General features: G+C 43.6%; 1 long non-coding RNA gene across 1 annotated transcript; it reads right to left on the reverse strand.

Annotated features, from left to right (window-relative positions):
* Positions 1–1,567: 1,567 nt before the first annotated feature.
* LOC141101019 (uncharacterized) lies at positions 1,568–17,427 on the reverse strand. The gene is made up of 2 exons (XR_012234851.1): positions 16,846–17,427; positions 1,568–3,185 (listed from the first exon to the last, which is right to left on the reverse strand). It is a non-coding gene; the product is annotated as an uncharacterized lncRNA (long non-coding RNA).
* Between the last annotated feature and the right edge of the window lie 227 nt (positions 17,428–17,654).

The following is a 17,654-nucleotide window of genomic DNA, read 5'->3' on the forward strand; positions in this document are numbered from 1 at the left end:
GATTTTTCCATGCCGATTTGGCAAATCCCCCGCAGGTGAATCCTGGATTAGCGTGCGGTTTTGCCCTGCGGTTTGACACCTGTACAATGGAGCAGATTCCGCACAAAGAAGTGACATGCTGCGGTTTTGAAACCGCAGCAAATCGGCGCAGAAAAATCCACATCATGTGCACTGCGGTTTTCATTTTCCATAGAAAATAAAGGTACTGTACACCGCTGCAGAAACTGCTGCGGATCCGCAGCATAATCCCCAGCGTGTGCACACACCCTTAACGTTCTCTGGGGCTATCGTGGTTGCCCACGTCGCTGACTCTGCTCTGTGTTAGCGTCACCCAGCCAGGCCTACGTCCACAGCACATTCAGCTCTGCTACATGTGCGACCCAGACACAAAAACTGTAGGTTTAGATGAAAGGTTTCCTATCCTTTTCTCCTGTAAAATACATTTTTTCTTCGGTTTGGTATGTTTTATTGTCAGTCAGTAAAAGTGGAGCAATACTCCAGGGGTCCTCCCCATGCTATTTCCATCCATTTCACCAATTTTCCTACCCCTACACCCAGACCCCCTGTTAGGGTTTGCGGTAAAAATGCTTGAGTTTACCATTGACTTCCATTATGCTCGTTACTCAAAACGAGCACCCGAGCGTCCGACCTTTTTAATTCTAAGCCGTTATGTGAGTACATGATAAATAACACTTTACATAACTTGTATCTTGCATTTGTCCCCATTGCAGCATCTATCTTAAATTTCCAGTTGTCTCTGAGCTACTGGGTGGAGAATGGCAGCTATGATGTCTTTCATTCACAGCACACACAGATATGAGGGATTCCTGCTCTCCATTCTCTATGTAGCACATGCTCAAAAGCAGCAGCAGAATGTAAGACACTATACAATACTGAGCAGTGCAGCTGTGATTCCTGTTCTAGGATGAGATAAACACTTACTGGAAAGCAGCAGCAGGATCTGTCCCAATTAATGTTTCTTGCACATATAATGTTGTGTAATGTTTTAAATACTTTCTCCCATTTATCTTGTCCTGATTTTGCTTTCTGTATTTTGTATGCAATTTCCTTCTCCATTCACATCCAAAGTAAATATTCTGCTGATTAATTAATAGGCTATATCTTCTTTTTTCATATGCAGTCATGCAATCTAAGAGTCCAGGTCCCAATATGCATCATCTGTTCACAGGAATCCAGCAGAACTATCACTGAATAAAACGTAATTTTACTGTAGCCCCCATAGATTTCAATAGAGAGGGGTCAAGGCAGGCATTCATTTCTATGGGGAGAGAGTACAGTTGTCAGTGAATACAGATCACAGGACAAGAGAGTTCATGGCTTTTCCCCTGGATGTACCAAAAAATGTTTATGATCGGAGTACCCTTTTAAATTAATTCGCCCATCAAATCCTTTAATTATAGTCACTAGAAACCTGACCGATCACACCATAGACATCTCCGCTAACAGAAATGGCACTGAGGGTCAACCAAAGATGAATTTTGGGTGGAGCTGCTTTGTAAAATATTTTTGCAGTACCCTCCTTGCAGGTAGATAAGTGAACATAATAATTTTGGAATCTGATTTTTTATTTATTTGATTATACGACATGAGCGAGTCTTTCAGATTACAGATCTCATCAATCCAAAGACAGCAGAGCGATGTTTAAAGTTCATGGCGGATGAACCAGAGGAATGCAAGAATCAGCAGGCGCTCCCGCCGACAATAATAAGCCTTTATTTCTTGGAGCGGGAGAGAAATCATTTTCATGACCTCTTCCATTTTCCTTGAGACCCTGGTAACACAGAACATCTTCGGTTGTAATTTTTATATTTCTATGGTTCAAAGAGCAATTTCACGGAAAAAGTCATGTTTGCACTGCACCGCGAGGCATCCCACCCCTGAAACCAAGCCAGAGACACCTAGCTTTATACAACTGTTTTGGGGTTCTTGTCCATCTGTAGACAACTGTTTCGGGGTTTCCTGTCCATCTGTAGACAGCTGTTTTGGGGGTTCCTTTCCATCTGTAGACAGCTGTTTTGGGGGTTCCTTTCCATCTGTAGACAGGTGTTTTGGGGGTTCCTTTCCATCTGTAGACAGCTGTTTTGAGATTCTTGTCCATCTGTGGACAGCTGTTTCAGGGGTGTCTGTCTATTGCAGACATATGTTTTAAGGTTCCTGTCTATGTGTAGACAGCTGTTTTGAGATTCTTTTCCCATCATTACACAGCTGCTTTGAGGTTCTTGCCCATCTGTAGACAGCTGTCTATGGGTTGTAGTCAATCTACAGATAGCTGTTTCAGAGTTCTTGTCTTTTTGGAGACAGCTGTTCAGAGATTCTTATCCATCTGTAGACAACTGTTTTGGGGGTCCCTTTCCATCTGTAGACAGCTGTTTTGAGGTTCTTATCCATCTGTAAACAGCTGTTTTGAGGTTCTTATCCATCTGTAGACAGCTGTTTTGAGGTTCTTATCCATCTGTAGACAGCTGTTTTGGGGGTTCCTTTCCATCTGTAGACAGCTGTTTTGAGATTCTTGTCCATCTGTGGACAGCTGTTTTAGGGGTGTCTGTCTATTGCAGACATCTATTCTAAGGTTCTTGTCTACCTGTAGACAGCTGTTTTGAGATTCTTTTCCCATCATTAGGCAGCTGCTTTGAGGTTCTTGTCTACCTGTAGACAGCTGTTTTGGGGGTTCCTTTCCATCTGTAGACAGCTGTTTTGAGATTCTTGTCCATCTGTGGACAGCTGTTTTAGGGGTGTCTGTCTATTGCAGACATCTATTCTAAGGTTCTTGTCTACCTGTAGACAGCTGTTTTGAGATTCTTTTCCCATCATTAGGCAGCTGCTTTGAGGTTCTTGTCTACCTGTAGACAGCTGTTTTGGCCCACTTGTCCATCTGTAGACAGCTGTCTATGGGTTATAGTCCATCTACAGATAGCTGTTTCAGGGTTCTTGTCTTTTTGGAGACAGCTGCTCAGAGATTTTTTTCCATCTGTAGACACCTGTCTCGGGGGTTCTTGTCCATTCAAAGAAGAATTCATATATCAACACAATCCAGTGACACTGCCATCTTCTCTGGACCAAAGCTCATTTGTACTGGACAGAGGTGAAATAGAAAACTATTGTGTTGTCGGATGAATCAAAATGTGAAATTCTTTATGGAAGCCACCGATGCCGTGTCCTGAGGACTAAAAAGAAGAGGAACCGTTTGACACATTAGGAAATAAAAAATCTGGCAATCCGGTATAGGATGTCACAACTATTTGAGGGTGTTATTTATGTACTACATGGTGGTATTAATTATGTACTGTATGGCAGTATTATTTACTGTGTTCATTTTATACTATAGCATTTTTATGTTTTGTATGGCGGTATTAATTTTATTCTTTTTAGCTACTAAATAACTCATGGTTAATATCATATTGGTAATTTTTACCATCAACTCCAGGAGTCCCACTCTGTAAATAACATAGAAATTTCTATAGCTGCCTGGAAAGGAAAAGTGACAGGTTGTGGTTATTCTGTTGTTTATATTTTTATTGCGTTTGGCAAAGGATCAACAGTAAACCGGATATATTTGTCAGGAATAGGAAAGACATTTGACATGTTGGAAAACCCCTATGACTTTTCTTAATGTTTTACAGTACGAGCAAGACCCCCCTACCCTACTAATCCTAGCAATGATTTATTGACATATTTAAAGGGAATGTTATATTTATACAGTATATATACTGCATATATACTGTGTATATATATATAGTTTGTTTTTTTGTTTTTTTTTTACATTTTAGTAAATTAGACACAAATTCAGAAATATTGCTTTATTCACACTGGCCACTATGTCTTAATATTAGTCTCATACTTCCTTTTCTGTACTGATCACTTTTCAGCAGTCTCAGTTTCAGAGACAGGATTACAATGCCAGATAATAACACATTTATAACAGGGCATCCACACTTTATAATAGGTGATGTCACAGCTCACCTCCTCCTCCTGTACAATGACTGCTAATACCTCTATATACAGTAGATAACACAGGATCCACCATTCACAATAAGTGATGTCACAGCTCACCTCCTCCCCCTCCTGTACAATGACTGCTAACACCTCTATATACAGTAGATAACACAGGATCCACCATTCACAATAAGTGATGTCACAGCTCACCTCCTCCCCCTCCTGTACAATGACTGCTAACACCTCTATATACAGTAGATAACACAGGATCCACCATTCACAACAGGTTGATGTCACAGCTCACCTCCTCCTCCTCCTGTACAATGAATGCTAACACCTCTATATATAGCAGATAGCACAGGATCCACCATTCACAATAGGTGATGTGACAGAGCACCTCCTCCTCCTGTACAATGACTGCTAGCACCTCTATATATAGTAGATAGCACAGGATCCACCATTCACAATAGATGATGTCACAGCTCCCCTCCTCCTCCTGTACAATGACTGATAACTCCTCTATATACAGTAGATAACGCAGGATCCACCCATTCACTATAGATGATGTCACAGCTCACCTCCTCCTTCTGTACAATGACTGATAACATCTCTATATACAGTAGATAACGCAGGATCCACCCATTCACTATAGATGAGGTCACAGCTCACCTCCTCCTTCTGTATAATGACTGATAACATCTCTATATACAGTAGATAACACAGAATCCACCCATTCACTATAGATGATGTCACAGCTCCCCTCCTCTCCTCCCATCACAATAAATTCCAGCTCAGAGCATGTACAAAAAATACTTGAACATAAGTCAGTAGGGGCAGAGCCAGCCTATCTCAGCCTACGTATATGTGACTGCCTTACCAGACAAGAATTAGTTGAATATTAGACACAGTAGCAAACGAAAGTTGAAAGATTTCGGGGGGAGGGGGGTTTAATTAATCGAAACATGAAAAACTGAAAAAAAAATTATATTTTTAAACATACATCTAACATAAAAAAACTTGATTTAAACATTAGGTCAATTTCGGATGGACAGTCCCTTTAAGTATTAACCCCGAACACCCATGCCTAATTCCCAGTACAATTTTATTTTTTCATGTTTTAGTAAAATGGCCGTAACATATTTTTTTTCTGGGAGAGGGAGCTGGTAAAAGAAAGTTTGCATCGATATTCCTGACAAATAGGGCGGTATTTGCTACGACCAATTTCACGTGATCTCGGGGACCAATGCAGGCAGATGGAGTGGGTTCCTGGAGTGTTGTGTTGTAATTTGGGAAAGTGTCGCCCCGGATGGGCTTACAAGCATCTGTAATAAAAAAAATGCATAAATAATATGCAGAAGGACTAAAAGCTTATTTTTCCCAATGAGCTTCGAGTGATCTTCACTTTATTAGGTCAAGCAGCACTCGAGCAGAATAAGGCCTCTTAGCCGGAGCTACAAACATCTCACCAGGCCCTCTTCTGCTGAGTGTATGAGGCTCGGACCACCATGAATAAACACGATAATCATCTGTAATAAACTCTGCACTGAGTGTGTCTGAGAACCAATACAGAAAGCGGAGGGGTGAGCTTAGTACAACCCTGGCCCTAAAGCCCGAGGACTTATCCCTCCCGACCCTGCTGTCCAGTAACTTTAGTGCCTCCATCCATAGCTTACAATTATTTATGGTCCCTGCAATGGGGTCCTTTGGGTCTTATGATTTGGTTTGGTCCCAAAGTCCCTTCTGTCTCCTTTTCAGTGGTTCAGAGATTATCACTATTGCCTTATAGTACTGGGGTCCTGGGTCACAATCTAGGACACTACCTCTTGCATCCCTGTGGGGGATGCAGTTTAAAAATAAATGATATGATGATAAGACATGTATATTTTTAGACATTGCTTTCAAGGACATATGATAGAATAGAATTTTTACTTACGATGGAATCTATATATTTTCTATACTATTCTATTTTGCAACATTTACCCGAAATAGATGCAATATTTTTGAACAGGTTATCAAGGGTATGTTTTTCTTTTTTTTTCCCATTATTGGATTCGCACTTTTTATTAATTATGATATATTTTCAACACAGCTAATATGACAAGGATGCTCAGGATGCAATCAGCGAAGCATGGCGAAGGCTTGGAATGTGTACAGTGAAACATGGCAGTGGTTCGGCCATGCCTACAGTGAAGTATGGCAGTGACTAAAAATGCCCACAGTGAAGCATAGAAAGGGCACAGCAATGCCTACAATGAAGCATGGCGGTAGATGGTTGACACCAAGAGTGAAAAATGGCGGTAGCTCGGTGATAATTACAGTGAAGCATGGCAGTGGCTTTGTAATGCCTACAGCGAAACGTGGTGGGGGCTTTCTAATGCCTAAAGAAAACATGGTAGTGGCTTGTTGATATCTACAGTGAAGCATGGTAGTGGCTCATTGATGGCTACAGTAAAACATGGTGATGGCTCGGCGATGCCTACAGTGAAACATGGTGGTGGCTCAGTTTGCCTACAGTGAAGCATGGCGATGGCTCAGAATGCCAACTGTCACGCCATTCTGTTTGTATTTGGTTGTCGGTGTGACAATGCATGTCTTTTGCTTTAACCCCTTACTCCTTTCCCCCTAATTGAGCTGGGATACTGCTGGCTTTTACCTGTATGGAGCCTGCTCGGTTCCCTGCTCTGCTGCGTAGCTGCACATGTGGTGTTGGGTCTTTGCTCTGCTGCTTGACCATTCGCATGTGCGGTCCCTGGTCGCCGCTGTGGAAGCTGTCCGCGGGTTGTGAGGTCATTTGCAGCTTGTGCATGACTTTCCACGTGTGTCTTGGCTGGCAGCCATGGCCAGGTGCTCTAACTGCAGTTCCTGCACTGATTGTGCTGCAATGGTTTCTGTGTGTGCTTAGGGCGTGCGTGGCCACACCTCCCCTGCTTTTATCAGGGTTAGTGTGTGTACTTGAAATGCTGTCCTCAGCCAATTGCTGAGGGGCAGCTCCTTTATAAACATACCATGCCCTATGGGCAGGGCCAGAGCTACTCACAAAGCTCCTGAACTTTGTCATGTGTGTCTCGCGTCTGTGTTCCTGGACCTCCTCTGTCTCGGTTATGGTACCAAAGTCCCTGCCTTGATTCCTGCTTTGTCCTGTTCCCTCGCCCTGCCCCAGAGGCGGTATATGCGGGCCTGAATCCTTGATCCTGTACCTGTCCTGTACCCCCTGTCTAAATTCGCCCTGCCCTGGAGGCGGTGTATCCAGGCTTGAATCCTTGATCCTGTACCTATCCTGTACCTATCCTGTACCTGACCATGTCTGAACTGTCTGCTGTGTTATGTTCCTGGAATTCCTCTGTGTTTAGAGTCCCGCACCCAGTGACTCTGAGACTCCTGTAACCGGTGTTCCTGCTGAGCATCTACTATGCTGTGCTCTGACTACCATGCAGTGCTAGCTCCATGCAGGCCCAGCAATCCTGCGGTGTTAGCACCATCACGCTTGAGTTCCTTCCTAGGTCCGATGCCCGGAGCCTGACGACCGCAGTCTGGAACCTGATGACCGCTGCCTGGAGCTGGATGACTGCAATGGTGCCTGTAGGTCGTGTTGAATGTCCGGAACCAAATGACTCCCGTCTGATGTCTGCCGGTGACTCTGATGTCCTGTGGGTGACCCTGATGTCCTGCCTGCGTCTGGATGACCTTGTGTACCCTGATGTCCTGATGACCTCGTGTGTCCTGATGACCTCGTGTACCCTGATGTCCTGATGACCTCGTGTGTCCTGATGTCCTGCCTGTGTCCCAATGTCCCGCTTATGAGTGCCTCGGTGATCCGATGGTGCCTTGGGGTCCACTGGGTGGTACCTTTCTGGGAGGTGTGGAATCGGGAGCCTGGTTTAGTCCTGTTTTGTCTATGTACTGTGACTTTACTTTAAGTAAACTTTACTTTATTTATACCTGAAGTTGTGCAGTGTCATCAAGTCCTACGTGTCCTTGTCCACATGCTCAGCTGCCACAGTATCCCGGTAGCTGCACTTCCCTAGTTCGGGTAGGCTCGGGTCCCCCTCTGTGGTATAGAGGGTCCATATTGCATCCTCGGGGGACGCCCGCCCCGCGTCGTCAGCGTGGAGGCGTCTGCAGGGCTGCGTCTGCGGCTGCAGTCCTGACACCAACAATGTCGGCTTCATGCTTCATTGTTGGCTCAGAATGCCGACAATGAAGCATGGCGGTGGCTCTGGATGCATACAGTGAAGCATGGCAGTGGCTCAGCAATGCCTACAATGAAGCATGGTGGTAGTTTGTTGACATCAAGATTGAAGAATGGCGGTAACTTTTTGATTCTCTGGGGCATCTTTCTTGCCTTTCCCACTGGAAATCTGCAGTGTGCAGAGGGCAGGATCGAATCTACCAAGTTTAAGGAAATGCTATGAGAAAACGCCATACCTTCTGTGTTAGGCCAGGAAGAGTTGTACAGTTGTGGCCAAAAGCATTGATAACCCTACATTTCTGTCAGATAACACTCAGTTTCTTCCTGAAAATGATTGCAAACACAAATTCTTTGGTATTATTATCTTCATTTAATTTGTCTTAAATGAAAAAACACAAAAGAGAATGAAGCAAAAAGCAAAACATTGATCATTTCACACAAAACTCCAAAAATGGGCCAGAGAAAAGTATTGGCACCCTCAGCCTAATACTTGGTTGCACAACCTTTAAGCCAAAATAACTGCGACCAACTGCTTCCGGTAACCATCAATGAGTTTCTTACAATGCTCTGCTGGAATTTTAGACCATTCTTCTTTGGCAAACTGCTCCAGGTCCCTGATATTTGAAGGGTGCCTCCTCCAAACTGCCATTTTTAGATCTCTCCACAGGTGTTCTATGGGATTCAGGTCTGGACTCATTGCTGGCCACCTTAGAAGTCTCCAGTGCTTTCTCTCAAACCATTTTCTAGTGCTTTTTGAAGTGTGTTTTGAGTCATTGTCCTGCTGGAAGACCCATGACCTCTGAGGGAGACCCAGCTTTCTCACACTGGGCCCTACACTATGCTGCAAAATTTGTTGGTAGTCTTCAGAATTCATAATGCCATGCACACGGTCAAGCAGTCCAGTGCCAGAGGCAGCAAAGCAACCCCAAAACATCAGGGAACCTCCGCCATGTTTGACTGTAGGGACCGTGTTCTTTTCTTTTCTTTTGTCTCATCTGACCAGAGAACATTCTTCCAAAAGGTTTTAGGTTTTTTCAGGTAAGTTTTGGCAAACTCCAGCCTGGCTTTTTTACGTCTCGGGGTAAGAAGTGGGGTCTTCCTGGGTCTCCTACCATACAGTCCCTTTTCATTCAGACGCCGACGGATAGTACGGGTTGACACTGTTGACCCTTGGACTGCAGGGCAGCTTGGACTTGTTTGGATGTTAGTCAAGGTTCTTTATCCAACATCCGCACAATCTTGCGTTGAAATCTCTTGTCAATTTTTCTTTTCCGTCCACATCTAGGGAGGTTAGCCACAGTGCCATGGGCTTTAAACTTCTTGATGACACTGCGCACGGTAGACACAGGAACATTCTGGTCTTTGGAGATGGACTTGTAGCCTTGAGATTGCTTATGCTTCCTCACAATTTGGTTTCTCAAGTCCTCAGACAGTTCTTTGGTCTTCTTTCTTTTCTCCATGCTCAATGTGGTACACACAAGGACACAGGACAGAGGTTGAGTCAACTTTAATCCATGTCAGCTGGCTGCAAGTGTGAAAATTAGAGAAGCATCACATGATTTTTCGAACAGTGCCAATACTTTTGTCCACCCTCTTTTTTATGTTTGGTGTGGAATTATATCCAATTTGGGTTTAGGACAATTCTTTTTGTGTTTTTTCATTTAAGACAAATTAAATGAAGATAATAATACCAAAGAGTTTGTGTTTGCAATCATTTTCAGGAAGAAACTGAGTATTATCTGACAGAATTGCAGGGGTGTCAATACTTTTGGCCACAACTGTAAATGGTTTCTGGAGTTTTCTGATGGCACCTCATCCATGCCCAATATTATATCTGATTTCCAGTCTTGTATAAATAAAATTAAATCACTGCATAATTTTAAGTTCCTAAACGTTTTAATGCTGTTAGTGAATCAAAAAATGTTGGTTTCTATTTACAGCCTAAAAAACCTATCCTGATCTAGTTCTGCTCATGCAATGCCTTTGGCTCCATGATGAATTGTGACAATGGCCCGGTGCCCCAGCCCCGACTCATGAACCCAATAGCGGTTGCATGGTCTGCCATTATGGACGTTACGCCCCTGCCCATCTCAGTATGTGATGCATCTAGGTGTATTAAGATGTCGTTCTCTTAGTAAAGCACAACATGTTGTTTATTATATATCTGCAGAACATTTTATTAGGCAATATTAAGAGTTAATTCTTGTATCTTAAGAAATCCAAGTCACTTCTGATTTAATTCCCCCGGTGCCTTTGAATTTGCACTTACACAAGAGAGCACATAAGAATCCCAGGGGAACAATGGGGCTCTATTTGCTGAGGGGTCGGAGACTGTGAAGTTGGACAAATATTTTCATCCTTTCTTATTAAACTAATTAATCTCCTTGTAATGTTCGTGATTATTTCTCGCCTCCCAAGTGGAGCCACCCAGGGGTCTGGATGCAGTTCAGTAAGTCTTATAGCCTTTGTGACATAAAGCCTGTGGACTGTCCGGGCTACAAGGAAACGTATCCACGATACTGTACATGGGGAACGGGGGCGCCTGCCAGTCTATCTCACTGATGTATTACCCAATAATCTTCTGACGTGAGCCCGGCGATCGTTGTGCATGTAAATGTGCTAAAGGCAACCAGACTTTTGTAACTAGTCTGCCGGGTGACAAGACTGAGGTTTTAATTTTTTTTTTCTTTTTTTAAACTTTCGTTTCCTTTGTATTGCACAGGCAATGGAATTATTAGCAAAGCATCGGAAATTAACATCAGTTCTCTTTATAGGATGTCCTCAAATCATGACCTGTCGAGGGGATTTTGAGGACTGGAGTTGAGTAAGAATAATCAAGGATATTTAAAGGGAAGCCATCATCAGAAAATTACCAATTGTTTAAAGTGTACCCGTCACCAGTGCAACCACTCCCAGAAAGACTCCCACCAATTACCCCAGGACCTGCACTTATAATACCAGTCCTGCCTTATCAGTGTAGATTCCAATGTTAAAAGTGCAGCAGGATCTTTGATGACATCATGGTCATGTGTCTATTATGTTACCAAAGGTCCTGCACCCTATGGGAATCTAGAAGAGCTGAAGAGGAGGTAACACTCTGGTAAGTCCTCTGCAGCGTGTGTGTGCATGTGTATAAGTGTGTGCGTATGTGCTGTGTATACATATGTATTTGCTTTGTGTATACATGTGTCTTTGTTCTGCAAGTGTATACATATACATCAATGTGTTATGTGTGTACATGTAAGTGTATATGCTCTGTGTGTACACGTTTATATGTGTATGCTGTGTATGCTCTGTGTATGTGCTCTGTGTATGTGCATGTATGTGGTCTGTGTATACATATGTGTAGGCGCTCTGTGTATATGTATGCATTATGTATACATAAAAGGGGGAAAAATAAGTATTTGATACACTGTCGAATTTGAAAGCTAGCCCAGTTCAGGACCTTGAAATGGTTCTTACGGAGCCTCTCCTTAGTTACCCTGGCTGTCTGTTTCAGGTCATTGTCATGCTGGAAGACCCAGCCGCAACCCATCTTCAACGCAAGGAAGGAGATTGGCCAAAATCTCACAATACATAACCCTATCTATTCTCCCTTCAATATAGTGCAGTCGTCCTGTCCACTTTGCAGGAAAGCACTTTGCAGGAAAGCACCCACAAAGTATGTTTTCCCCACCATGCTTCACAGTTGGGTCAGTGTTTTTGAGGTTTTACTCATCTTTCTTCTTCCTCCAAAACTGATACCAAAAAGTTCTATTTTGGTCTCATCTCACCACATAACCCTCTCCCATGCTTCCTCTGGATCATCCAGATGGTCACTGGTGAACTTCAAACGGGCCTGGACATGTGCTAGCGTTAGCAGGGGGACATTGCGTGCCCCGCAGGATTTTAATCCATGACAGCGTAGTGTTTTACTAATTCTGCGCTAATGTCTGTCCTTTCTCAGAATCATCCTTACACCACAAGGCGAGACCTTGCATGGAGTCCCAGACCGAGGAAGATTGACAGTAATCGTGTGTTTCTTTCATTTTCTAATAATTGTGTCAACATTTGTTGCCTTCTCACCAAGCTGCTTGCTATGGTCGGCGAAACGCACCAGATATAAATAATAGGAGGTGCGTTCGCTGCCCGGGGTCCACCGTGCGGTAGATGATAAGACCGCTGCTGGACAATGGCAGATACTCCACAAGGTGAAGTAATGCGCTTGGGTTAACGTCACCCGAACGCTAAGAGCGGCTCTGTTCAGACACAGAGTCGCCTTACAGAAAACCATTACAAAGGCGCTGGCCCTGTTAGCCTCACAGGATAACCAGCGGGTGGCGTTGCAACCGCAAACGCCAAAGGACGCTGCTACCGCAGCGCGGCAATAACTACAGCCTCTAGACGACGGCGCCGGAAGACCGGTCACCGTCGGATGCTAGTGTGCAGTGCAGGAAACACAGTGGCGCTTGGTTCGCCAGTAATGGGAGCTGACTATCACCAACACTCTGTCACCATTCGTATTATCAGAGGGAAGGGGTTTCTTAATAAGTCAGTCACCAGTCCATGCATCCATCACTATACACACACAGCATAATATGCTACACTAGTGCATGGCTGAGCTGCCATGCGTGCTTTTTATAGCCATGCGCTTCCGGGACCTTCCAGTACCCTGGAAGGAACCAATCAGATTCGACGCAGGACCTGAGCACGTGACCCCTGCTCTCCAGTTAGAAGTCAAGATGTGGGCATGCCTAGTAGCGCGGCACGAGGACAGCCTCTGGAGCGGTTCCCTGCGGAGCAGGTTGCGCTACCATTGCTGCACCAGAGGTGGCAGCAACATCCAGGCTCACAGAACAAGTCTGAGCAGCACGCCTGGCTCGCCGTGATTGCTGAGCAGGGCCCTGAGCGGTCGGCGCGGAATGGGAGACCGCTGAATGTACGGCTCTGGATTCCTGCTGTGCAGAGCCAGAAATCCGACGCCTAACACTGCTTGCCTATTGTCCTTGCCTTGTGCAGGTCTACAATTGTGTCCTTAGACAGCTTTTTAGTCTTGGCCATGGTGGAGAGGTTGGAGTGTGATTGATTGTGTGGACAGGTGTTTTTTATACAGGTAACGAGTTCAAACAGGTGCAATTAATACAGGTAATGAGTGCAGAGTAGGAGGCTTCTTAAAGAAAAAGTAACAGGTCTGTGAGAGCCAAAATTCTTGCTGGTTGGTCGGTGATCAAATACTTTTTTCATGCAATAAAATTCAATTGAATTATGTAAGAATCATACATTGTGATTTTCTGGATTTTATTTTTAGATTCTGTCTCACACAGGTGACGTGTACCTACGATAAAAAATTACAGACCTCTCCATTCTTTGTAGGTGGGAAACCTGGCAAAATCGGCAGTGCATCAAATACTTATTTTCCCTATTGTATGTGTATATATGTGTTCTATGCATACGTGTGTATACGTGTGTCTGCTGTGTATACATATGTGTGTGCGTATGTGCTCTGTGTATATACAGTTGGTATGTGGTGTGTATGTATGTTTGTGTGTAACATATAGTGTGTGTGTCACATACACTGTGTGTCTTTATGTATTATTCACATTTATAAATCCCGGCTGCCCAGAAGAGAGTTCAGGGGTGTAAACATGTAGGCAAACACCAAATGTAGGAGCAAAATGCTGCTCTTTCATCGAGTGATTGGATTGTTCATGCCAGAACAAAAGTCATTGCTCTCGAAAACACTTTGCCCGATGTAAACAGGAGATGTGCTGCCCAATAATATGATATTTACAGGGACTGAACGATCTATTAGAGATTGTTCGGTGCCCATCATTCTTCGTCAGCCAGTGGAAAGAGGTCAATAAACTTCATTATAGTCGATCGCACTCATTTAACGGCCTATACTGCTCTGTGCAGTCAGGACTCGGAGCTGCGGAGTGCTGCTTGTACTGATCGGTGGAGGCAGGGTTGGACTGGCCCATCGGAGAATCGGAGAATCCTCCGGTGGGCCCTGGCTTCTCCTTAAGTAGGCTTTTCAGTGGAGGGGAAAGGTGGGCCCTCAGGATCAAATCCACCGGTGGACCCAATGTTCTTCAGTCTGACACTGGGGGGAAGGTCTCAAGCCCTGGAAACCCACTAATCTTTTGGCAATTTTTTCATTTTTAAAAAAAAAAAACAAAGCTAGTAATGCAATTTTCACACTGGCAGATTTGACTTTTTTAAACTTATATTTCCTGTCCTTTCAAGAACAGTATTCAACAGTTTTTTTTATCATCAGAGACAGGATTAAAATAACAGATAAAACACCTCTATACACAGCTGATAACACAGGATCCACTACTCACAAAAGGCAAATTCACAGCTCACCTCCTCCCCCTCCCTTGACCTTTGCAAATACTCCTTAGAAACTTCAATATAAAAGATAGGGCCAGTTCAGGGTATTGTGCCTAATATATCTATATAATGTCCTAAAAATAGTAAAGTAGAATTTTAGCTCCAGTGGCTACTGTGAAAATTGCAAAATTTCTATTTTTTATACAGTTTGTAAGCTCTCTGGTGGACTAGAAAAGTGAAAGGAGCAATGATGATCCCTCGTGGTCTAGAGAAGTGAAGGGATCAATGATGAGATCCTTGATGATCTAAATATCACTGGTGTGTCAGGCAGACATTCTGGATCCGGCTGTAGAAGGTCATTATGTTTGGCTCTGCAAGCACCTTCTTGATCTTTGCAACTCTGTTGTGGAGTGATATCCTTCTCCCCCTAGGACCTAGTGGTGACCTTCACCTTCTGCTGCTGATTATTACACCCTTGTTGGATGTTTAAATACCTTTAGTCTCTTTAATAAGGCACTGGTGAAAGCTCTATTTTCCTCTGTTCTGGTTGGAAGTGCTATTAGTGGGCTAATGTCTTTTTGGAGTACTCTTGGAGGATTTTTGGTGTGATCTCTCTTGTGTCTTCACAAGCTAAGTGTATTCCCTCATTTGTTTATCCATTTTGTCTTTAGTTGTAGTGGGGGCTGATAACACACACCCCCCCTGTCCAGGGCCTATCACTAGGGTCAGTCAGGGATTAGGCTCCTGCTCGGCAATAGGTGCGGAACCTATTTAAGGATGTTAGGGGATTCAGGGTGTTGTCAGATCTGCCTATGGGGGCCTCCACTCCCCCCTTTCCTAGTGTTTGGGCTTCCCTGTCCTCTTCCCGTTGTTGTGCACCACCTAGTTGCTCCTTCACCCAGCGTGACACTATCACCAGCTGTACTTATTTATAGAGGGGAAAAAAATCCTGACACTTGATTTTTTTCTTGCGTGTGTTTTTCTCGTTTTGGTGCGTTTTTTTTTCTTTTTCCGGGTTCATGGATCCCGTTTCTGTGCTGGCGGAGCAGCTGCGGAGGTTGTCACTGGAAGTGACTGACCTTCAATTTGAGGTTCAGCAGCAACGGCAGCACTGTGGGGGACCCTGTTGGTAGGCCGGTCCCGCTTGAACTCAAAATTGCCCTCCTGGACAAGTTTTCAGGAGGTAGGGACAAGCTTTTTGAATTCAAAGAATCTTGTAAATTGTTTTTTAAACTTCGTTCTTACTCCTCTGGGAATTGTGATTTTACTGTTGCAAGGGGATCCTCAATCCTGGGCTATATAGAGGCGATCTGAGCATCGCCTCTATGTAGCAGAGCATATTGAGCTATGGCAGCTTCTAGTCTCCCGTGGAGACTATTGAAGCATGCCAAAAGTGAAAAGAAAATGTTTTAAAAAATATTAACAAAAATAACAAAAATATAAAAAGTTCAAATCACCCCCCCTTTCGCCTCATTCAAAATAAAACATTAAAAATAAAATCAAGCCTACACATATTTGGTATTAACCTGATCGCTAAACGACGTAGCGAGAAAAAAAGTCAAAACGCCAGAATTATGTTTTTTTGGTCACCACATTAAAATGCAATAAACGGGCAATCAAAAGAACGTATCTGCACCAAAATGGTATCATTAAAAACGTCAGCTTGGCGTGCAAAAAATAAGCCCTCATCCAACCCCAGATCACGAAAGATGGAGACACTACGGGTATCAGAAAATGGTGCAATTTTTTTTAACAAAGTTTGGAATTTTTTTTCACCACTTGTTTGACATGTTTGGTGTCTATGAACTCGTAATGACCTGGAGAATCATAATGGCAGGGCAGTTTTACCACTTAGTGAACCTAGCAAAAAAGCCAAACAAAAAAACAATGTGGGATTGCTCTTTTTTTGCAATTTCACTTGGAATTTTTTTCCCATTTTCCAGTACATGATATGATAAAACCAATGGTGTCTTTCAAAAGTACAACTTGTCCCGCAAAAAATAAGCCCTGACACGGCCATATTGACGGAAAAATAAAAAAGTTATGGCTCTGGGAAGAAGGGGAGTGAAAAACCAAAATGCAAAACCAAAAAAACTCTGGGGGTTAAAGGGTTAAGGATATATTTTACTGGTCACTGACCTGAAAGTACCATATTAAAAACACATAGCATAGTATAAGAGTCTGTTCTCGGTACCTTGGCTTTTGCTATAAATATACAGTATGCACTGGTACTTTATTTTTATATAATCTAATATGAAGGCTCCTCCATCTATGCTCGCACCTTCGGGGTGACACCACTTTTCCGGTGCACCTTGTACCCAGTTTGAATAACTCCGTGATGTATTGATCTGTTATGATACATTATTGCTGTCTATATTTTGTATACTTACCATTAAAAATGTACCTTTTTAATACACCTCTCTTGGTGGTTCATACGCTCCATGTGTTTTCTTTCTTATAGAGCAGTGAAGAGGTTGAAAATAAGATCCCTGGTGGTCTAGAGTAGTGAAAGGGTCAATGATCAGATCCTTGGTGGTCTAGAGTAGTGAAGAGTCAATGATAAGCTCCCTGGTGGTCTAGAGCATTGAAAGGGTCAATGATCAGATCCTTGGTGGTCTAGAGTAGTGAAGAGTCAATGATAAGCTCCCTGGTGGTCTAGAGCATTGAAAGGGTCAATGATCAGATCCTTGGTGGTCTAGAGTAGTGAAGAGTCAATGATAAGCTCCCTGGTGGTCTAGAGCATTGAAGAGGTTGATGATAAGCTCCCTGGTGGTCTAGAGCATTGAAGAGGTTGATGATAAGCTCCCTGGTGGTCTAGAGCATTGAAAGGGTCAATGATCAGATCCTTGGTGGTCTAGAGCATTGAAGAGGTTGATGATAAGCTCCCTGGTGGTCTAGAGCATTGAAGAGGTTGATGATAAGATCCCTGGTGGTCTACAGCAGTGAAGGGGCTAATTATATGAACTCTAATGATCTAGGGCAATGAAGGCATGGTAATGTTCATGGTGATTTAGGTAAGTGAAGGAGTTAATGGTGGTAATGGTCTAAGGCAGAACATCCCAGGTGGACTAGGGCAGTGTTAAATCAAGGCATGAGCCGTTTTGTGTACACAGCTCCTACGCAGACCAACTCTAAGCAATCTCATTGTAGTCTGATCCTGCAGTCATGAGCTACTCTGCTCCATCTGCCGCCTCTTCTA

This window comes from Dendrobates tinctorius, unplaced genomic scaffold (genome assembly GCF_039654945.1).
Source record: "Dendrobates tinctorius isolate UK_male_01 unplaced genomic scaffold, ASM3965494v1 ptg000113l, whole genome shotgun sequence".
Classification (NCBI taxonomy): domain Eukaryota; kingdom Metazoa; phylum Chordata; class Amphibia; order Anura; family Dendrobatidae; genus Dendrobates; species Dendrobates tinctorius.